The sequence below is a fragment of the Mus caroli genome, unplaced genomic scaffold (genome assembly GCF_978045245.1).
Source record: "Mus caroli unplaced genomic scaffold, Mus_caroli_1 scaffold_2, whole genome shotgun sequence".
Lineage (NCBI taxonomy): Eukaryota > Metazoa > Chordata > Mammalia > Rodentia > Muridae > Mus > Mus caroli.
The window spans coordinates 116,633,389-116,657,380 of record NW_028227257.1 but is presented as its reverse complement, the minus strand read 5'-3'; the positions used below and the strand labels follow the sequence as shown (position 1 = coordinate 116,657,380).

General features: G+C 39.3%; 1 protein-coding gene across 5 annotated transcripts in view; it reads right to left on the bottom strand.

Annotated features, from left to right (window-relative positions):
- Fign (fidgetin, microtubule severing factor) overlaps nt 1-23,992 on the bottom strand; it is a 132,785-nt gene that overhangs the window by 94,846 nt on the left and 13,947 nt on the right. Inside the window, exon 1 of one of the 5 annotated variants that reach the window (XM_029474386.2) lies at nt 15,964-19,104. The exons of the other annotated variants lie outside the window; for them this stretch is intronic. The gene's annotated coding sequence lies outside the window, so the exon portion shown is untranslated. Of the gene's footprint in view, nt 1-15,963; nt 19,105-23,992 lie in introns of those variants that run through there. 5 annotated transcript variants of the gene reach the window in all.

Below are 23,992 nucleotides of genomic sequence, written 5' to 3'. Positions count from 1 at the left end.
AGTGAAGCAAACAGCACTTCTGTGGCCTAGAACTGGAAAACTAACTGTTAAAGATGGTAGATTCTCCTGTGTATGGGATTGACCTTTCTATCATTTCAAAACTTTTGAAACATGTCTTTTCAAATGGAGACTGCCAGTCCTTGAAAACAGGTTTTCCTGTTTTATCCAAGAAGAAGCAAAATGCACAGAAGAGAAATTTGACTTGTTTCTTGTGGTAGTCAGATGTTGACAAAGCCATAGTTTTACAGGCACCCTGGGGAGGGCCGAGCCCACCCCTTGCCTCCAGGAAGAAATGGACCTAAACTGTCCACCAAGATCCCTGTGGGAAGAGGAAAAACACATCTACACAAAACCTGGCAATCGCCGTACAAGGGAATTTTCTAAACAAAAGCACTCTGCATACACAAATGTTAGGAAGAAACGGATGGAGAAACGTTAGCTCAAAGGATAGTGTATGTATGGAGAAATGGCTTTGTCAGATATTTTTGGCTACACAAAATCAAGATGTACTTTTTTAAAGCTGTGGAGAAAGAAATGCCATTCCATGCTTGTTTTCCCGAGAAAGTGGCATGCCAACAGTTCATGTTTGGAACCATGCAGTACCCAGCTCTTCTAGAAGCCTGTAATCATAAAATCAGAACTTGACAAGCCAAATAAAACATTGTAATTTTTGATCACTGCCTTTCAAATTTTGGGCATTGGGTACTGGAGTAATTAGATGTTCACATAAATGTACCCTCTTGTTTTACATATGTTTTACATTTAGAATCTGTTTCTAGTATGATAAAAATAATAAAACTAAAATGCACTTCTACTTTCTGGTGACACGTCATTCTCGAGAACAGAGGTTTAAGAAAATCACATTCAAGGAGAAACTTAAGATTCAATTAAAGTTTTACATGAGTTTAAGGAGGGAATGTTAATGGAATCTTCATGTATTGTTGAATGGAATAGGTATTGCCAAATTTATACATATTTTTTAGTAAGTCAGATAACTTGGTAGACTGATGAAGGTTGATAATCAAGAGTATATGAAAATGAATGAACTATTTGTACTACATTATCAACATAAAATTCATTTACATTTTTAGTGCTATAGGGTGAGTTCCTATGTACTTAAAAATATGCTTTTATGGTTTGCAGTATATGGTATGTGCCTCTGTGTGTGTGTGTGTGCGTGTGTGTGTGTGTGTGTGTGTGTGCCCGTGCGCACATTCACATGCATGGAGAACATGAACTTTAACAAAGTGTTTTCTCCAGTCATTCTCCACCTTATTTATTTTGAGATAGGGTCTCAGTGAACCTGAAGCTCACAATTTGATTAGACTGCTGGCCAGCGAGTCCCTCGGATACGCCTATCTCCACTTCCCACACACTGGAACTACAGGTGGAGGGAAGATGGTGGGGACCTGAACTCAGATTCGCATGCTTTCTCAACTGTCACCTTCCTAACCCCAACATGTACTATCTTTGAATGTATCCTTAGTCTGTGTAAGGCATGGAGGAGGAGGAAAGACACACAGAAAGTCAGAGAAGAGGGACATGGGCTTGCAACCCAATTTAAGTTTTGAAACAGACTTTTAAATATGAGCCTCTGTTTCCTCAAGAAACAAACAAGCACATGATGGGTTGTGGACAAAAATCTCAAGTATGACTGTGTTGTGCTATTTTGAAACAGAATAAATTGAAGAAATTATTCACCACACTGATATCAGGAGAGTAGCATTATTGCCTGAAACACCCCCCCCCCATAGCAGTTTGAAACATGCAGAATCCTGTTAAAGCTACAGATTTGTGAATAATGAGATCTTTTCTTAGTTTCATTTGAAGAAAGGAAGACAGAGAGGGGACCTGGGGCTAGACTGTGCTAGCAGAGCTAGCTAGTGGCACAGTAGCAGAGGCAGAGCTAGTGGCAACGTGGTTGCTATGAGAATTCACAAGAGTCTGAAAGCTGTATCTGAAGATCATATGAGTCTAGATGAAAAAAGACAGCTTGAGAATCCCGAGACTGGGTTAGAACAAGGTCATGAGTGGGGTATGTTGTGGGAATGCTGACACACACACCCAGAGAAAAGGCAGAGAGGGAAAAGTTCTCCCAAAGTTTCCAGTGACGACAATAACCTGATGGGAAGAACAGAACCGCAAGATGAATGAAGGCATTCCATCTGAGGATGAGAAACATTTTTTACCAGAGCATTCTCACCCATTGCATCTTGTTTTAGCAGAGGAAGTCAGGTGTCTCACATCATTGAAGGCTTTACCACTTCTGACGGCTCTGCCTTCTCGTAGAAACACAGCTCAGAACAGCACACGTCAAGTAATACAAAGATTTAATGGAACCACATAGTCTCCAAGTGCTCAGCAATCAAGTATAGATCACCACTAATCCATATGGGGTGGTACGTATTCTCTGCACATCCCTTCACTCTGGACTTGACTCTGACCCTTCCTGCTTTTATAAATTATCATTGCTAAGAAAATAGGTATAAGCATTATGCTGTTGTATGCATTCACGGATTCTTACAGCTCTTTTCTCTACTAAGCAATTGAAACCCTTGTGGAAAACTTTTCTAAAATTCTTTATGTTGGCTGAGGACATGGCTCAGTGGGCAAGTTCATGAACAGTCCAGCCAAGGCTGGAGGTTCTGTCCCCAGTGGAGCAAACAAAAAGGAAAAGAAAAGGAGAAAAAGAACACCCCTCTAGGTCAGTACCTCGGGAGTCAAAACCTGCTTCATGTCAGTGTATAATCTGGAGCAGGCCTCCTCACCTGACAATTCTTCTATAAAACATGAGCCACTGCATCAATTCTGCCTACCTCTGGGATTTGTGAGAAGCAAGGACAGTCACCAGTCCAAGGATTTACAAATCACAGCAGCCATGCAAAGGTAAGAGCCCATTTCCGTCACCTGTGACATGCTTGTGTGAGCTAGCGCCACTCGATGAGCATGTGGGCTCTCAAGGCATGATCTTGTCACAGGAGAGCTCCTGCATACAGCAAACCTACCGAGAGGGAATGTTTGAGTCAATCAGGAGCTAAGAAAGTGAAGAGACCACTGACACAGGAGAGCCTGTGGAGGTTTCCCTAGAAATAAACATGTTATGGAAGCAATCCCTCTACAGAGAATTTTTAGCATCCAGGTCTTCTAGCTGCAGACAGTACTAGGTAACTTTCCAAAGACCTGGGACACCAAGGAACTGAAGTGATCAGATCAATGGAATCTCTATTTAACTGACACTTTTTGGTTCCCACACACAAGCTAAACACTTCCCAACATCTATCTCCCTGTCTTAGTTTTAATTAGCAGCATTACTGTTTTGAAATATTTCCATCCATTCTAGCCAAGCCTGGCTTCTCTTCCCTCTATAGCTTCTTTAATGAGAAACATGAAGATGGGTGTGCTCTGTGTACTTCAGGATCTGGTGCAAGTTCCAGGTTTCAGGGATAAGTACTGTTTATAATCAAGCTATAAATGTTCACTGGGGAGACTGAGTCATGACTACTTTGAGATGTGGGAACTTCACCTCCAACTGTCAATAGTAACATCAGTTCTAGGGAAATAGTTTTTGCAAAAATATCTACAAGTTAAATTAATCATCTTTCGGTCATGAATATTTAGCAGTGAAATCAACTAAATCTGATAAGTGAGGCCTTCAGTATCCACTCTCAATGATGTTTCATATTGTTACGGAATCAGCAGAGGCAGATCTACCAGGGTCTTAGGGAAGCTAAAGGCTCAAGTGTAATTTTTAACTGTGAGCCACTGTCCTTAAAACAAGGCCTCCATGTGGAGTGAGACTTGGGCCCCTGCTAGGCCAAGATATGTCCCTGGTGACATAAAAATAGAGACAGATTGCACCTCTCTGGGCAGGCACACTCTTCAGTGTCACCTTCACATAGAAAAGGACAAAGTCTGTAAAAGAGGTGGATTTCAAGAGCACTGCATAACCATTATCAGGGTCACATTTCACATCAGCGCCATTCATAGCTCTGCGAATCTGTCTACTGCCGCCGCCCAGCAAGGAGCATGAGACTGTTGCTGCCCCTGTTGCTGGCGAGTCTCAAGGAAAAACTCCTGGCCTCAGGTCCAAACCAAAGGCTACTCTGAAAGGAAGGGAAAACAAGGCAGGAGAACAAAGCGGGCCCTGCCAATGTACTTGTCAGAAACAAAGCAATTATGAACATCATATGATTAAAAAGAAGAGTCATTTAAATAATGAACTCTAATTTGGCTATTTAGCAATTCACTGTTTAGCAATTTGCTATTTTTATTACATTTTAAATCAATCCATCTAACAGAATTTCTCCCAACCCCACACAGTACTATTTCATTGCTGTAAACCTATATTTCAAGGCAAGACAATAACTTTCTATAATAAAGTGGTAATAAAAAGAGTACCAATTATCCCAGTATTTTCTCAAAATAGGTAGACTTTCTTTCATGCCTTAATTTTATGTTTTCCTTTGCCCCATACTAAAAGCTTGGCGTAATTATCTCTGAACAGGTTGAGCGCAAGGTCTCTGCAAAATCTGCTCAGGGTGATTATTTTGCTGGGATTTTTTTCTCCCCGCTGTATTTGCAGAATTTAGCTGAGACTGTTAGAAGCGGTTTATCAAAATAAATGCTTGATTGGCTTTAGCAGTTTTTCGTAATTGAAAAAATAAAGAAAGAAGAGTTTTCTAATAAATGAAGGGAGAGAGAGGTTAAATACTTTAATTACTAACTTGCAAAAAGATTTCCATTTGAATATGGAAACAAAGTAGAGGGGCCCCCTATTTTTACGGGGACTGGAATGACTCTAGGGGATTTAATGATGATGCTGGGTACTTGAAACTGTGGGACTGAAGAATGTGACTTCTAAGCAGACTTCCTTAAAATTTAATAGTGCTAGGGAATACTTAAAGTGGGTTAGTTTAGAAGGGAAGTTTAAATATACAAATTTGCAGGGGTGGAAATAAGAAAATAGTGAGTTTTGGTGTTTTGGGTTTTCTTTTGTTTTTTGTTGCTTTGAAAAGATTTTCAATTTCTTTCTCTTAAAAGGGAGGGCAATTACTATGGAGTTGTGACATGGAGAGGCCGAAGGATCTGGCGAGGAAGATGGTTAGATGCCCATGGAGGAGGCCAACTCAATATGCCTCTGCAGCACATGCCAGATTGCTTTCAACTCTGAGGATCACAAAGGGTAGGCTCCTAAGTGACTCCTACAGGGAAGATCTTCTCAAACTCAACCCTCCTTGCTGCTGGTCTTAGCTCATACATGAGGACTATGGCTATGGAAGGCCATAGTAACCTGATTTCATGGATGCAGCTATGCCAGCTATGTACTGAGCTTCCAAAATGGAGATTTCATAAACAAAAGAACCTCCATCCTTCAGAATATCGGTTAATTCCACCTAATCAGATCTATTATCATCACTAACCCTGACACGTGGATTACCAGCATTACGAAGCAGCCATTACTAATTAGCCCTCCTTCCTAACACCACCAGCTCAGAAAAGCCTGTGCACACTGCTGTATTAAGAAAGTCTGCTCTGAATTGCTGTTTTGTTTGGAAAGGGAGGGGGAAAAAACTGTGTTCTTTTCCAGCTGGCAGAGTTTTCCTAAATTAGATTAACTTTTAATTTAAATTAAAAAATTTAAAAGCTTTACACAAAGAGACAGTAATTGCCCATTTGAAACATCCAAAAAAAGGTGATTGAAGGGTACAGTAATATGCTTACATGAATAATAAATAATACTTAGCATTTAGATAGAGCTCCTCTCATCAAAGCACTTCTTCTTCAGCATGAACTAATTCACACATTATCCTTGCAAGAAAAGTAAAATTAACGAGTACAATGCGCCACTCACTAAAAGTTGGGTAAACTGAGGCATAATAGCAGTAAAACTGAGATAATTCCATAATGATAGATCAATTTCAGGACACATAGCATCAGACATTTCCATATAGGACCTGTGTTTGTTGTGCATCTAAATCTGAGGTTAATTATTGCAACAGGCACTAAGTGGTCCTTAAGGATATTGCATAGTCTAATTCTGACTTAACCTAAGCCAATGGGTGATGAAGATTTAGAAAACTGCAAAGCATTCTTAAAAATATCCTAATCAAGAAATTGGCAATAATCATTCATGCACACACATGTGCATATCAAAACACAGTTTATCACAAATGTTCAACACGTAACCATTCACCAATAGAAAGAATTATCAGCTAACTATTATCAACCTAATAGACTAGTTCATATAGTCTGTAAGGAAAGGAACCACACCGTTCACTAAGTGTTTGACTAGAATTAAATATTCTAAACTCCTTGAAGAGGTCTAAATGGTGAGCCACGTCCAAGGCAGCACTTCATAGTCAATTTACATAGAAGTAATGTGCTTCCAAAAGTGCACAGACTTCATTTTTAATATCATAGGAAAAAAATCTTGGGCTGGTCTGTTAGGAAGGATCAGTGGGTAAAGGTGCCTGCTACAGTCTGGAGACCAGCATCCAAGCCTTTGGACCATAGTGAAAGAAGGAGAGTGGTGCCTCCTGCAAACTGTCCCTGGACCTCCACATGCCTGGCCTGACATGGGTGCATGCATGCATGTGTGTCTGTGTCTGCGTGTAAACACAAATGTGAGGAGCGGGTGTGGCAGCAGTCCCAAAGGCACCAGGGACTACAGCTAAGTCGTATGACTTGCACCTGACTTCCTCATATAAACCACAAACATCGTGAGAGCTTCGCAGGTGTACCAGGTTACTGGCGAAGACATTCTGGTGGAGATATGCCCCTGCTGCCCTGATTAGCTGAAGCTGCGTACCTGGTGAGGTGATGTGGCCTGCTGTGAGTGGATGGGAACTGATAGTATATAAGAGTGAGAGGCCCAGGGCTCGGGGTCTTTCGCCTATACAGTCAATGCTCTCCCAATAAACGTGTGCAGAAGGATCCTATTGTGGTGTCTTTCTTGCTGGCGAGTCAGGCGTCCCACACACAAAGGCAAAACTTATTAAGTAATTAATTACTTCAAAAAAGTCTCAGATTAGAAAAGTGTTTTTTACCTTTAACATCCACTGATGGAGGAAGAAAGTGACTAGCTGGAGGCACATTCATGATAGCTTTGGCCATTTCTAAATGGATACATGTCTTCCTGCTACTCACAACAGAACTCACTCATAATTAATACCATGGCAACATACAGTTTGGTCATATACAGAAATTGGGTAAACCTGAGCTAGAAGAATATTTTTCACAGGTTTGCAGCCCACAGTATGAGGTAAAAAAAAAAAAAAATACTGTCCAAACACTTGTTACACACTAGGGGAAATTAAGTGAAACAACCCAGTGTTGACATTCCTAAAATCTTCCGAATAGAACATCTTTGAAAAATCTTCCCAGCTTTTAGAACTCAGGGAGGAATTATATGCAGGTCACCTACAATAAGATAAAAATATGAGGACTCAGCTTGGCCTCCTTAATTACCACATGATGGCAGGGGTCAATTCCTAAGTATGAGTGACAATAGATAGCCAGACCAATAGATGAGAGATAAATAGATGTGCATATAAAATATGAACATATACATAAATATATATATACATATAAACACACACATATATATAAACTCACATATATGTATATATACACATATACACAGAGATTCATAAATGTAAGACAACAATATGGGCACGCATTAAAAACTTGTAGAAAAAAGCATTTATATATATGGTCTTCCAGTAGTTTGAGTTTTGTCGTTTGTTTTTATTCTTTCTTTTGCCAGCGTTACAACTAAATTGCAGGATGGCATCCTCTAGCTTTCAAGCAAGTCTCAAAATGTTTACCCGGATGATTTCCTTTTCTTCTCCACCTCCTCAACCTTTTATCTTTCTATTAAAATTGGTGACAAAATGGGCCATGGTATATGTTTGGTTTGGCTTTGGTGGTGTTGTTTCCCCATAGCTGGTTTGGGCTTAATCCTGTGCCAAGCACTAACGGAAGTCTGACGTCTTTAAGATCTATTTAAACACATTCAGAAGTATGTGTGTTTTTAAGTTGCTAGAGCGTTCCACATATTTCCATTTCTCGTCATCTGGAGAATTTACATGGTGGCATAAAGTCTTACTGTAGCTATGCTCACCATAATCTCATCATCCCAGCAGCCATAGGCATGTGAATTACATTTTTAGCTTCCACTGGGGCTCTGGGAAGCTCTGTTAGTATTGCGTATTACACACAAGTTACTTTAAATGCTCTTCTAAGGCCTGTTAAACGCTACACAAACTTTATACTTTTGAGCGCTGATGTTTAACTGATCTACCAGTAAATTCAAGCTCTTGGCTCATATAGTTTTCCATGTTGGTGATTTTAATCCATTATTATTTGTGAATGGATCCTTTTAAAAAGAGCTATGTTTTTAAACAAGGATGTGAAGTCTGGGACTTAATCATTTTATTTAAACTATGATTCTATTAATAATCCCAAACAACTTGCTCAAATACTGTTTATTAAGTATGACTTTATTAGTTACAGTGAATTTTTAGTATCATATAGTAAAAACATTCCTAAATATAATGATTCTAACTGCACCTAAATAAATGTATATTTATTCTGTGTTTAATACTGATATTTATTTTATTTATTTTTTGGTAAGGTGTGTAAAAAGTACACTGTTTAGAATACAAAATTCACATTATTTCCTGCAGCAGAGAATCCTACCACTTGTGTTTTGATACCTATCCTTTTGGTTTGATACCATTGTGATCTGAGCATTAGACAGGAACCGAATATCAGTCTCTGAGACACGATGTCCACATCACTCACTGTGCATCACAGAGGTGAACTCTCGTTGGCAGAAAATCTAACAAAATTTTATTTTCATTTACAATATATTAGTGAGTTTTAAATTCACTTAAAAGAAACAAAAATATATAACAAATATACCCAAAGATTACACAAACACTGAATCTTTTCTATTCCTGAAAGTCACAGCAATGGTATAATTTTCTGTATCTGGAAGTGGAGAAATTATTATTTCCTTGCTATCATGTTGCCTAACATTAGTAAAAGTATTGCTTACAGTAATACCTTTTTTCTTTCATGTCTATTTAATAATGAAATTTCAATCAACCAGATGTTAATTTGAGATACTAGAATTTAATGAAAACCAGTATTCTTCCATACTTTCTCTCCCTCAGTGTCTCTAAGTGTCTCTCTTGTCTCTATCGCTGACTCTCCCTCTGGCTCCTTCACCCTTCTCTTTTTGCCTATGAATAGGTAAACAATCTCATGGTTGGCTATTTCAGAGTATACAAAGCAAAAATAAAATGGAGCAAAAGTCCATGGTGTAAGTAAGGACTTTGAAATTCAGGTGATAGAAAAGTAAAAGTTGTGAATTCATTCAGCTCAACCTAGGTGCTTCTTGACACCACTGGACAAACAAGAATGTTCTGCAGGCAGCGTTCAGTCCCCCAGAGCTGGGTCTGGAAGGCAGTTGGCATTTATTTTACCTCCATTTTCAAGCAACTTATCGGGGGTTCTATTTTTGGCAACAGCTTTGTTAATGAGATAGAGGAGCTAAACACTGTAAAGAAGTGAGCAGCGACGTTCTTTTCCCATAAATGTTATAATGGAAGAGATAATGCTTTAACAGTTAACAAATTTACATGTTTAACACAAATACATTTAATCTTGAAATAACCAAAATAGTGATGAATGTTTTAAGTACCACACTTTGCTTATTTGTTTGAAAGGAAATATTACTCAAAGCTAGCTTTCAGTAAGAAATTGAAATTTCTTTCATTCTGTCATCACATGAGAGAGTGAATATTCCTTGCTTTAAACAAAACAGAGCTTTCTGTGGACAAAGGATTCATCCACAGAAAATTCTCCAAGGTAAATTTAATTTGATGTCATGGTACTATTGAACCTTGGCCACCTCACATGTTTATATTTTAGTAGAATGGATAGAAAATTAGAGAGAAACAAAACATACTTGGTCTGCAAAGACATGTACAGTATGGTCTAAAAGTCTTGTATTCTTCTTAAGAATAAGAACATTATCAGAAATAGTTGACCCTAAACAATGTCCTAATTCATGGACACTAAATAACAATTAGAACTATTCCAATTAAGTTTTAATTTTGGAAAAAAATTAACTACAAACTCAGTCATTCAATAAAGTGTTGTCGTCCTCCAGTGTGTTTCTAGGCACAGAATATAGCAATTTACTATTGACAAGCACTAACGGAAGGGGTCATTTCACAAGTATAACGTGGACAAAGGTGAACCGGGCAACTGATGAAATCTGTGGCCAAGGCGAAATAGCAATCTCTGAGCCAAATGGTAATAAAGTTACCGAAATGAAGCAATGTAGTTTCTAAACTGAACTGTCATAAAGTAGGATATGGGCTTCAAACTGGCATGTCAGTAGTAATTAAAATATTATTTCTCCGTTTTAAAAAGTTCTTGATAGTTTTAACAGTCTTATCGATTTCTTTCATTCAAACAGCTAACAGTGAGGTTAGAAGGAGGCTGCTGAGTGGACAGGAGGCAGTGGAGAGACTTGATGGAGGTGCTGCAAGAGATAACGCCAGGGACATGTGTTAGCATACTAGAGTGGATGGGAGATTGTGCAAGCTGAATGCTGCACTGCCCTGCAGTACAGAAAGCCAGATGCAGAGGCACATGCCTGTAATCTCAGCACTTGAGAGGTGGAGACAGAATGATCCAGAGTCCAAGGTCATCTTTGCCTTGGATGAAAAATAATTCAAGGCCAGCCTAGAGACCCTGTGTCAGAAAAAAAAGAAGGGTGGAAGAGAAAATGAAGGTGGAAAGAGGGAAGGAGGAAGAGAGGAGGGAGTAAAAAGGGAGGAATGGAAGGAGAGATTCAAATGTCCAGGTACTATCATGTTTAGAAAGCAATGACTGCACATATGACCATGTCATTACTTATGTGTGTATGTCATATACATATACACATACATATATGTATACGTATACAAGTTTCTTTAAAGCAAGAGGATTGAGTGAAGCTCTTAAAATCCACTCAGACCCTAAAGAGTCTAACGTAGTGTGATTATGAATAATCTTCATAAATCTGCTAGCACATATGATGTTATAAAATCTAAAGCTTGGCTGAAGACACAGATGCCTAAAAAGGCCTCGTCTTCATTCATTCTCATCAACAACCCACAGAGGGAAGTCAGTAAGAAGAGGAGCAAGCCAAATGCATATCCACACATTCCTCAGGCAGCCAGACCTTTCTCTTTATGGGGAATAGGAATATATCCTTCCCAAAAGGTGGTATTTGTCCATCAAATGCCTTGTGTACCAAATTTGTATGTAATCTACTTTATAACTAGCTACTTTATCATGAAATGCCTTTCATTTTAATGTATCTATGCTCACATTATACAGTAAATAAGTGGTTTGTCTGCACTTAACTAGAAAGTACAAAAGACTTCATTTCATGAGAACACAAAGGAATCCCCAGGGACCTAGAGTCTAGACCAGAGAATCCTGCAAACCTGATTTTCACTTTGCTGGGGAAAAACAAAAGTATTGCAATTGCCCACAGTATGTATATTTCTTGCTCACTTTTGAACTGTGGTCCTACCTTACAAACTATCCCATGCATCACCCACTCAGCTCACAGACCCAAGGCATAATCTGCTATGAGATCCCACACACAGACTACGTACAAGACCTCAGATTGAATTACCAGAGAATACCTGCCTACTAGCCTCTGCCTAACCTCTCCAAAGCAAAATAAGCAAATGCATTTCCACAATGAAAGTTTGCTATTCCTCTCATATCTAGTAGAAAAAAAAAGAGAGAGAGAGAAGAAACAATGAATATAGCAGTGTTCTTAAATGGTCAAGTCAGTAAATTCTTTTCTGGTCACATCTTTGTAGCTTAGGGTAAAAATAACACACTTCTAGTGTTTGTCCCTGTTTTCTAATTACGCACATACACTGTATGTTATGGCCCAGAAGAGAAATAATAATACAAAGGTTCACTATGTAAGAATGATACTGTATCCTCTGGCTAATGGAAAGGTCCTTGCCCTGAAGTTTTGGACCCTCTAAACAAACATTAAAATTACTGTGCTAAAGTAGAAGCCATTGGTGTTCCAAGAGGTATCAATAGTGCTAGGCAAACTCAATACCCTCACATCAATCAACAAGATCCTTTCCTCGGGGTGGCAGTGAACAATATGCTCACCCTCATTCCTCTGCAAAAGAGAAATTTCTTGTCTGAGACCTACTATTCTTAAAAACACAATGTCAAATCTAGTGAGGATGCAATATATCCTTGTGAAATTATGAAGACCTAGTGGCTAGCTACCTGTCAGACTTCAGTTTATTTCTCCTTTTGTTTGGGCATGGCTAAATGACCTTCCTCCACGAGACACAAATTTGAACAGAGCTGCAGATCACGGGCAATTAATGTGCTGACCAACAAGAGAATGCTCTCTAATTATGGTTTCCCACGTGCCAAATGCAGTCAGAAATGTGTCTGGCACAGCAAGAAGAAGCATGTTGTGGGCTGGAGTTTGGATTTTTGCAAGACTCTGCCACTGTCGTCAGTTAAATGAAAGGTTGTTAAACAGAGCCATAAAATATAAATAAAATTAAATAAATAAGTAAGTCAGACAAACAAAAACCACAGTGCTTAAATTAGGACACCTTCAGGACTTAGAGCTCCTACTTGTCACTTGACAGAGGGCTCACCAAAATGCAGCCTAAGATTTTATCTTGCATGAGCCCCATACTCACTCAAATTAATGACTTGGTCAATTGGTCAATGTTAAAATAAAGACTCCTAGTGGAGGCTTAAAAAAAAAAACCCTCAATTACAATATCACACCAAGTCTGTGGTCTGTGTTCACCTGCATACACTGGCTTTTCTGGATACAACTAAACATCCATTTCAATCTTTTTTCACTTCATGGAACACTTTATTGCTTCACTAAAACTAAAATCTATACACATGAACTTGCAAACACAATATGGGGGAAAGACCAATTTTTTTTTTTAATCACCACAACACTGATGTCACCTGGACTAAAGGCAGGGCTGCTGTTCCACGCAAGCCCAGTTACTGTAACAAATGTAGATCTTACGAGCTTTGGATTACTAATTGTGTCTAATACAATTTCGTGTTGCATCCAAGTACAAAATCAATACCGTTTGTCCACATGTAGGACAAATGGAATCCATAAATGGTTCTTATTGGGTAATTAACCACCTATTATTGTCATGGTTAGTGAAACAATGAATATGATAAGATAAATTTTTTGAGGAAAATACTGCCATGATTAATACCTCCCTACATGTTAAATAAAAACGACTGCCTTTTGTGCAGTTCTGTTGGCAGAAGCACAGACCCGCTAGTAGTTACCACAATAACAGGCTAACCTTCAACTGAACTCCTTCCCTCAAGAAATTAAATGCTATAGCAGGACTTTAAATCCCCCCACTTAGAGCTCATTTGTGGGCTGTGTAACCTGCAGTTCCTTAAGAGAACTCATTATCTGCAGGAGAAGAGTCCCTTTATAATTTCTTTATGAATGTATATATTGTTTCTATAAAAAAATTCTAACTGTCTAAAAAGGATAAGAATATTAACAGTGTAAGCAAGGCAGAGAGACCTGTACCAATCAGAGGCCATCGCTGTTTCCAAGGACTCAAATGCAGGACTCAATCTGTCATGGAAAACTGGTCATCAGATTGAGAATAAGGTTAGAGAAAATGCTTATTTAGAAAAAGATATTAATCTGCTAGACTGAGACTAATGTTCCTGGTTTTGTTGATAGTCAGGCTCTCTACTCTATTCTCTCTCTCTCTCTCTCTCTCTCTCTCTCTCTCTCTCTCTCCTATCTCTGACTGTCTCTTTCTCTGTGTCTGTCTGTCTGTCTGTCTTTCCCTGCACTCCCATTTAATGATGCCCACTCACTCCCAGATCCTGTCCACACATAAAACCAAAAACCTCCGACTCATCAACCCGGCATGGTAACTTCAGAGCCAGACTCGTTTTAAAACTAGAGACCAGTGCAGCAGGAACAGCCACAAAGTAACAAAGCTGAATTCCACAGATGTGACACTTGGAAAGGGTAACTGTATTTCACATGTGAGATGGGACAAAAAGAGAAAGGAAAAAAAAAGGCCACTGAAGCAATAACTGCTCACTGAATTACCATTAAATGGTAAGATTTACAATCCAGAGCACAGTCACTGCATATCTAATGGAATTTGTCCTAGAAGGATATAAAGTGAAGTTTCACAGCATAGGGCGTGTGCAGGTGATATATATTTCTTTAATCTTCGTTCTAATTAAAAAACAAACAACAACAACAAGAACACAACAACAAAAAAAAATTCAAAGCACAAGAAAAGGACACCGTGCAGAATCTCAAGCAAACCCCCAGGCAAACTTAGCTGCTTATCTAACTTGAAATGCACTTCTCATTATCCACTCCTATTCGCCATCAAGTGAAAACTGAGTTTGTCAAATGCAAACTGTAAGACAACTGACCAAACACATACTAACTAATACATGTTATCCAGTCCAAGCCCGAGTAGTAACACATGAACAATTAAACCTGGTAATTGTTTGCCAGAGGAGAAAATGCTGAATGCAAAGACGTTGGCTATAAGTTCCAAGTTTCTGCTTCTTTTCGAAAATCAAATTGAAGAGAGTTCAATATTTTTTCTAAGAAGAAAAAATAAATTACTATGTTGCAGACAATGACACCCTTGTAATCAAATAAAATTATGATCACTAGGCTTCTATCATGACTACATTCAACTTTCAGAAAAGAATTGACTAAATTTCAGAGGTAAACTGCCTGAAACATTCCAGTGCACTCTCCAAGAGCCACTGCAAGCCAGTCCTAACAGCTCTTCAAGCTCATTAAACACTGGTAAAAGGCTGGCTGTTTCTACCTCCCGACAGAGGAACGTGCAATAAATCTAACTGGTCAGAGGGGTTCATGCACATTGACAAACGCTTTTAGGAAGAGAACGAACAGAGAGGCAGTGCCAGAAAACTGTGGGTCTGTTTGTTTTTGTTTTCAAGATGGTTTGTTTTGTTTCAGTAAATGGGTGCCTTGCTTAAGCAGCGTCACAGTTACTGTCCTTGAAGGAGGGAAATGTAAAACTCTTGAGCTGATATCGCAAATCCAGTGCTCTGTTCTTCTCTCCTCCCCCATGGAGGATCTGAATTTTATTTTAAGGGATTAACTAGCAACACACATGGTCAGCAATGATAGCCTTGTTCTTTTCAACCTTAGCAAGTCCTGATTGGTAAGGGAGACATGGTAGCATTATGTGGACAAGTGGCTATGTCATCAGAGCTTCAGGAGGTTCTGTGCAGAGATGCTTGAGTAAACAGCAGTGCAGATGATTTTATATTTAGCAGACGCAGACCGCAGTCCTTAACACACACGTGTACATAGCCTGCCTCTGGTTACTGAAAGCAGAAAACAAATACGCGATCTACAAGCCAAAAGGTTTTTCAATCCAGATTCACATCGATTTTAACTTCCATTCTAGTCAAAATGATGTACCATTTTCTCACCCACCATGCCAAGAGCACTGAAAGATTACCCTAAACGTCAGCTGGGAAGAGCTCTAAGCTACAGTGAGCCAGAGATTTTCTAGCTCCTTATGAAGACCAGTGGACCACCTGATACTTTTTCATCAGGGTGATGAAATTAAAGGGCGGCTTTGATTTGCTTGAAGGATTCTTTCCCTCACTTAATTGTTTAAAGTACACAGCATTACCACAAAGGGGGTGGGGAGGGAAATTAGGAAGGCGACTGTAGGGCCTGAGCTAATTGCAAGCTGATTAGATTGTGCCATGCAAGAGTTCTCTCTCTCCCTCCGTTACATACCATCACAAGCTCCAGTCCTTACCACCCTTCTGCAGTAACAAACAAGCTGATTTGCTAACAAAATGGTCAGCTCGGGCACTCACACAGAGGCTCACGGGGTCCACAGACGGCTCCTCTTCATGCAGAGATCTTCCAGCTCCATTTTCCAATCTGATTACACGGCTCCTTGTTCCAGCAGGCTTAAACCTTCATGGCAGTTTACCAACATTTTCATCACTGTTTTTTTTTTCTTTTACAAAGCAAAAGAACTGATAAGCTCTCAGGTACCCAAGATTTCCTAGTCAATGTCTGGCCAGCAGCCAGCACTCCCTCACTACACAACTGTTCCGGGCCACCCTGCATAAAGCAGACAGGATTTCCCAGGCTGCACAGAATTCTGAGAATCTTGCTGTGTGTACAAGTGAGCAGCATGTTTCTGTTCGTACAGATGTCCACTATTGTGTCTAATCTCATCTAGGAGGTACAGAGAACTAATAAGGGCCCTGCGAGCTCTTATACCGCCCCCAAAGAAGCAATGCAAGCAAAAGCAAGGTGCAGGTGCCCATGGGCTTACTGTTCGCCTAGTAGACCTGCTTAGGAACTCTGCCTACTCAACACTAATAACTCTTTCAGACGCCCTAGTCTGCTTATCTAGACAGACCCTATTCCTTCTGTTACCATGGAAAGGATCTCAGTGACTTTCCATTAAAATCTAAAACACACAAAAATGAACAGAAAGCCACTCCTTAGCATCTTCAAGCTTTGGAAGAGGCCTCCACCTTTGAAAAGACAACTCAGAAGATATCCAAGTGAAATGATGTTTCCTGTCCGTGGATGTGTCTGAGGATTGTTCTTATGCCCTTCGATCCCAAGAAATCGCTCCATGCAGGTAGCCCAAGTTACCTGTTTACAGTCAGATGATTAAACAGTGATTACTCTGGCATTTCCAGTGGACTCCTACCGACGGGCTTCCTATCTCATCCTTTGGAAATTCATTTTCACTCATGGCTCATGGGTCTAAGATGAAAAATAAACCAGGCTGAAAATGTGAATTTTCCAGTGCAATAATGTATGTGTTCGCTCACTGGGTGCTGTTACTCAGCCAAGCAGCAATAAACAAACAAAAAATAATCACAGAGCCTTCTTCATCCATGACCAATAACTTTCTAACAAAGATAGAGCAAAGGAAAATGGCTTTTAATGTCTGAGGTTAGTCTGGATTCATTTTTGCATGGTAAAGGGTTTAGGGTAGGGAGGGAAGAGAAGGAAGGGCAGGAGTCTGCAGTTATGAGGAAAAACCTACATGTGGGCTCTTAGAGTGCCTCAGTACTCCAGCTCTGGGGGGGGGGGGCAGGATTCGAACTCAGACACTGTGCGGAGAGATCCAGGATTTGAAACATGCCACATGGAAGGGCCATTCCTCCTTGCTGATGAAGAGGTCACCTGTTCCCTGGGGATGGAAAAACTGGCTGAGAGCTACTGTCACAGAAGTCAAGCAATAGCTGTGCTGTTGACTCAGGGATGGGCTCTGACAGCCACCTTGCTTCAGTCCAGGCACAGTCCTAAGAGAGAGCAGGTTCTAGAACAACAGTAGTGACAGGCTATGCAGAAGTGAGAGGAGGAGCAAGCAGAGAGGCACAGATGAGCAAGTGGACCAGCAACTCCATTCCCAGACACCCAGAAATAAACACGGTCCCTCTTGCAAGATCATACTGCTCAGCACACAAAAGTTGTATTTGTGTCTATCCATATTTAGAGCAGCCACCAGCCTTCGGAAAGGACTTTCCATGAAGACACCATGCAGTTTTTAAACTCGTAGGCTGTGTTGAGTGCTTGTCTGTAGCCACAATACCGGAAAACCTATAAACTCAAAGTAAGAATAGGCATGCACCCATACATGTATTTGCATGTGGGTGGTATTCTGCATAAATGACTGTCAACTTAAAATGCCATTCTCTAATTTATATGCAAATTCTACCTCTGGTAAAATAAAAACATATTTTAAGCAGCTTATAGTGCCAACACATTATTCCCATGAATGATTCCTAGTAAACTATTTATGCCAACTGTAGGGATTTTTTTTATGATTTATTGGATGGTGAACGAAACCACTTAAACTATAGTTGTCTGTATGAATCAGTAATTTTCATGTTTCTAATTAAAATGTAAACAGTGTAATGAAGACATCAAGTTTTTAGGCAAATGTCTCTCCCAGTGCCACTTGGGGTATGGTAATTACTGGAGCAGATCTGTGGATGCTCCTGAATCCTCTACAAGTCCAGATTAAAAGCATCCCTGCTAAACCTGGCTTCCTCCTCCAGGGAATTGTGTACTCTAACACATCCCCAGTTTGCTTACAGATACACACTGGCACAACCTTTCAAAGGTGTTCATTAAAAAAAAAAAAGGAAAAGAAGAAGTAATTTATATTTAAAATGTGGGTTGTAAAACATTTATTAGCAGTCAAAACACTGGCCCTTATCTACTCAGATTTCATTTCTTATCACTGTTATATGGTGGGGGAAGCAATCAAAAGAATAAGAACAAAGAGAGAAAAAAAGAGAGAGATAGACACGGCCAAATATTGTCTACTTTAAATTTATAGACATGGAAGGACTTTACTAAATGGCAGGCTAGGTAAAGCTAGACATACTGATTTTCATGACACACTTAGTTTAAGTAAAGTAAGTTCTCAAGAATAAAAGAGTTCATAATAACAATTAAGAAAAATTAAGAAATATGTTTGTGTGTGTGTCTGTCTGTCTGTCTGTGTATACACACATTTCATGGAGAAAGCATGCCATTTTTTACAATATAAACTAATGTAAACATGCTTTGATGCATAACTAGAATCTCTCTTCATCATTATTCAACTCCTATTGTTTTATGAAATTGGTCAAAAATTCATCGTACAGAAAATAACCTCTTACATGTGGTTTTTTAAAAAAAAAAATCCCTCCAACTACTTACAATTGTTTATTAAGCTCTCCTGAAGTTCATGGTTTCCTTGTTACCCATTTGCTTTGCATAAGCACAACCCAGTACTTGAATAAATGTGTTTATCTTGGACTGTAACTCTGTATCACCATTCCCTGCAAATAGCCCTTACAGCTACCATAGTCACACTCAGCCTTGACTGGCTACAGCAGAAATCTGCAGTGATAGGAAAAACCCAACCTGTGTGATAAAAGGAAGAGTTTCTTTTACCCAAGCTGCCCCACTCCTGGCCTCCTTGTCTGCAGGGTGACCAATGTGCCCAATATTCACGCTAATTTTACAGGTGTTTTAGAGAGGCATGTACTGAGACTGCTGAGGGAGTGTGAATGGACGGGGTCTGTGATGTGGGCAGGGGTCTGGGGATCATAGAAAGAGTTCTACAGTGGTGTGTCTTATTACTAAGTAATGCAAACAAACAGATGCATCTCTGCTCTCCTGAGGCCAGGGAGAGGATTTCATCTAAGTGGTCTCCAATTCTCCGCATGAAAACATACCCTCCCCCCTAAAAAAAATTCAGGAGTTAGAGACATAGTATTAGAGGGAAGGGGTGGGACAAGGAAAGAAAGGATTTGAGAAGGGTATATTTTGATAATGTTTTTAAAAAATGCTTAAAAACACCTCTGGGGGTTCTAAGAGGGAGGAGAAAAAGCTGATTAAACAAGGCCAAGGGTTTTGTGGGCTTAAGGGCGATATCATAGTTATGTTCGATATCAGAAGTGTTGCAAAACAGGCATTATTTCTACTCGCTTTGTGCCAGAAAGGTAAACACTGGGCTGCACTGTGGATTAAAACAATAAGAAATCCCTTTCCTCTCAGGCTCTCAAGGCCCTGTTAATCGGGTGTAATTTTTAATGAACACTAGCTGTTTGGTGCTCATTCAAGACATTTCATTAGAAGGTTATTATTCATTTAAAGAAAAAAAAAATCAACATTTCAACCATATCAAGCTGTAACCTTTCTTGAAATGTAAATGAATGGTTTAAATGAGAAGATTAATAAAGAAGGGATGCTCTGAGCCCAAGCATGGAATGCTATGTATTTTTAAATTTGTCTATGCCAGATGCTGTCAGTCAGAACAAAAAACTGTCCAAGCAGACAATCTGTGCGTCTGAATGTTGATCATGTTGGAAAGTACGAGGGGGGAGGGGGTTGGGGGAGGGAGGAGGGGGGAGAGTGTGTCAGGGATTCATGGTCCTTCATCTTTGCAGTAGAGCAAACACGTCTCTCAGTATAGCGACAGACAGCTGCTTCCACTTTCTAATGTGCCCTAACTTAGATCACTGAAAGGATTGTCAGCACTCAGAGAAACACACAAAGATAACACAGCCAGCTGCCATGGAGGGGAGAGACAGCACAGCTCAGAAGAAATGGGATTTGTTCCATTTGCATGATGCTGCCTCCCCTGGGCCCCTTTCTTTCAAATCCAAAGCACAAAAGACAACACTTAACATATTTGCTTAAAGATGACAACCTCATGTTGATTTCATTTGGATGTAACAGTGTCAGGATTACAGATATAAGAATATATTATATCTGTAACAGAGACTGACAAATGTACCCATCAGTGGGGCCGTCTGATTCATCTGCTTATACAGCCATTTTACCATCCCAAGGGTGCCATCTAAGTAGTAACTTTAGAAGACTGAAGGTCTAATTTTATTACACCACATTTCAACCTACTAAACAATATTATTTCTAAAATAGATCATTTTTATTGGAAGTCTCCCTGATGAAAAATCCAGTAGACACCAGAGAATTTATGAACTGTATGGGTCCTTTGAACTCAATATAGTGCCCGTTTCAAACAACTTTTCTTGCTGTATGGCAAAATCACAGTATCAAATAAGTGAAAGTTAGAAAGAGAAGAGATAAACGCTTTGAGTATGCAAGTATATTGATCTAATCAACATATGTATAGAACACAGAGACTGGCTGAGCATAAACAATGTGGATAACTGTAAAATTAACTATAAAATCCATCCTTTTACCTGGTGTGTCTGAATCCAGTCTTTACAGCCTCTTACCTCTGTCTATTTTGTGTGTGCTACAGAGAGTACTCACACTTCAAGAGCAACTATATGAATATTCATATCCTGTCAACCTCTTTTTGACATATGCTCAATCCGGTTTCCAGTTAAGGTAGTTTTGGGGGCAGAGACTTAGATGAGAAAATGATTTCAAGTTACACTGGCTAACCACCAGTCATTAACACCCACTCCACTGAGAAGACAATGGTTCTAAGCTGCAGCCTCCATACTTCCCCCGAGTCTAGTCTCTGCCCAACTTTATGAAGTGTAACTTTAATTCTTAAACAAAAAGATTTTCATGATGTGACTGCATTGATTAGTTTACATATACACACTCTATTGTCTAGACTAAAGTTGTAAGGCTGAGAATGGAAACAATGGTGTTCATCACATATGTGATACACACACACACACACACAAGAGAGAGAAAGAGTGAGTGAGAACGAGACAGAGAGAAAAAGAGAGTCAAAGTCAGAAACAGAGAGAGACAGAGAGAATGAGAGAGAGACACAGAGAGAGCTGTAAAGCTGTAAATATTTGTTAATACCCAGCCTCAAAGCACATTCAACTGATTCCCCATAATGAAATGCTGTCTCCCTGTCTCCCCACTTTGTTCAAGGGAATTACTCTGCTGCTTGCTATTTGCTGGTAACAGTATAACTCACTCATTTGGTCTTGTTTTATAAAATAGAGTTAACTGCTATCTGTGAAATCTCTGCACAGCAGATGGCCAACCAATCATTATTTTCAATTTGTTTAGTTTCTAGAAAGAAGAAAAACTCTGAGGTAGTGATGCAAAGAAAACTAGCAGCCTGTGTGATAATTCAACCAGTGCCAGAAGATGCACTATAAACAAAATACAGAATCCCTTAGATTGTGTAGGATTTCACAGTTAAATACAACTCTGTGGCTCTCCCACTCCATAATGGGAAATGCTATTTGAAAAATTTATCTTAGTTCTATGTGTAAAGATGATAGTCTAGAATTTAGCATTTTCAGGTTTCAAGTTGTCACAGTTTCTAGAGGCAACATTAAAAAAAAAATCCATGTTTGTCATCCTTAACAATAAAATCACTTTTTAATTTTTCTTTTAATTTTTCTTTTGGCTTCTAAGTAGCCCAGATTCCTAACAGAAAATGGGAGCCATTCTGGACAAGTGCACATGCACAGAAAATTAAGCTGTAAATATCTGGTCTGGGTTATTATTAGAATCTGGAAACATCTGAGGCTCCAGGACAATCCAAGCCCTGCAACCACGCAGTACAGGTAATTGCTTAAATGATTTACACCTTATTCTCTCTATTAAAACTGTCTCTAAAGACAAACATTTGCAGGCTTGGTTCTGCAATAAAAACTGGTATCTGATTTCACTGGGACAAAATCTTGTGAAAGATGTTACATTTCTTCAAGGACGTATGCATGGCTAAACTAAGCCCTGGGCAAAGACTGGCACCAAAAGATAAGTTAATGACTACAAAATATGACTACAGTAGGGCCATGCATGGTATGTATATGAATGTGGCCATCCATTCAGAGCAAGTAAGCGTTAGGAGAAGATCACGTACATAGAATTGTTGTTTGTTTGATTGATTCTCAATAACAGTATCAATTAAAAAGCATCCTTGGGACTGGGGATGTAGCTCTGTCATAGAGCATTTCCCTAACATACATATTTAACCTATCTTAAATGGTTTCTTAATGTCCATTGTCAGTTTCGGTTTTTATTTCTCATAAATCTTGCTTACCGAGACTTCAAATGAATGTCATTCCAAACCTAACTCCCAAGGGACAGAGAGGTACCACATCAGGGAAAGGCATGAGCCACTTAGACAAGAACGAGAGGAGATTTAAATTGGTTCACTCAGATGATATCTGCATGAAGTTACCAGCTGGCTGCTGACTCAGAATGAAGGAGTGTTCAGTGTTGACATATATTACAGGTTTCTCTGCAGAAGACATTCAGGCATACACACACACACACACACACACACACACACACACACACACACAGTTATGACATAACTATGCTTTATGTCAGATTTTAAGGCAAATTCAGTATCACATTCTTCAACATTTCCATGTCTAAAACATAACATTTTATAATGTTATTTGTTGTATGAATAGTAAGAATACTTGAGAAAGAAAATGACTCCCCAAAACACTAGAAAACAGAGGTTAATAGTTTGAATCGTGGCTAAAATTAAAATAAACCATTGACGAATGAGTCAGGCTCACATTTTGTGGTCACTGACTTATAACAGGACCCTCTCAGCAGCATCTTTCAACTTCCCCCTATTAAAACTCTAAAGGAAAAATGGGTAGCATTTTAGGAGCAAAGATTTTGTGTGGATGCTTATTCACTTCATTTAGAAGCCCTTAACTCCCTGTTTATAAATCAAGCAGAAGCAGAAGCCAGCCTTCTTAAACCTTTCCTTGATTTAGTTTGCATATTGGCCAGCTACCATCACAAACCTTTACAACTCAATCTTTAATATCTGGTAGATTTGAATGTCTATTTTAGCAAGTTTTAACTGGCTTAAAATTTATTGAGTGGTTCCAGAAAGCCAGCAGAACCGAGTTAAGGAAATAGCACACCACAGCTGACCAACTGTGGAAACAGTATTGCCACTTTGATCACAATGTTTCACAGTCCTTTTGACTCTCCCAATAAAGTACTGTCCTTTATTGTAAAACCCGTTTGCTGAAGGTTCTGTGTTTGCAATGCAATTAACGAAGCAACATTTGTCCTCTGTCACTCAGTGCCACTGCTTTATAATAATCCAGGTTCAGCAGCTACACTGCAGACATTTTCTTCCACCTAGAGTACATGAGACCCCTCCAGATTTCAACATGAAGTGTTAAGCTAGCGTCTGGAACTCTTCATCTCTGAAAAGCCCAAGTTAGAAGAGACAGAGTGAGTTTTCAGAAAAGGTACAGGCTTCTTTTAAAGATGTGTATTTCAAAGAATGACAATAAAGTAGATTTTGTTCTCTTTTAATGGGCTCTTTTCTGGAGCAAGGTGAACAAGTACTCCTCTCTAGTACATCTTTTGTTTTTGTTCTAAAAGTACAAATTTACTGATCCATTACAATTTCACTATTCAGTTAAG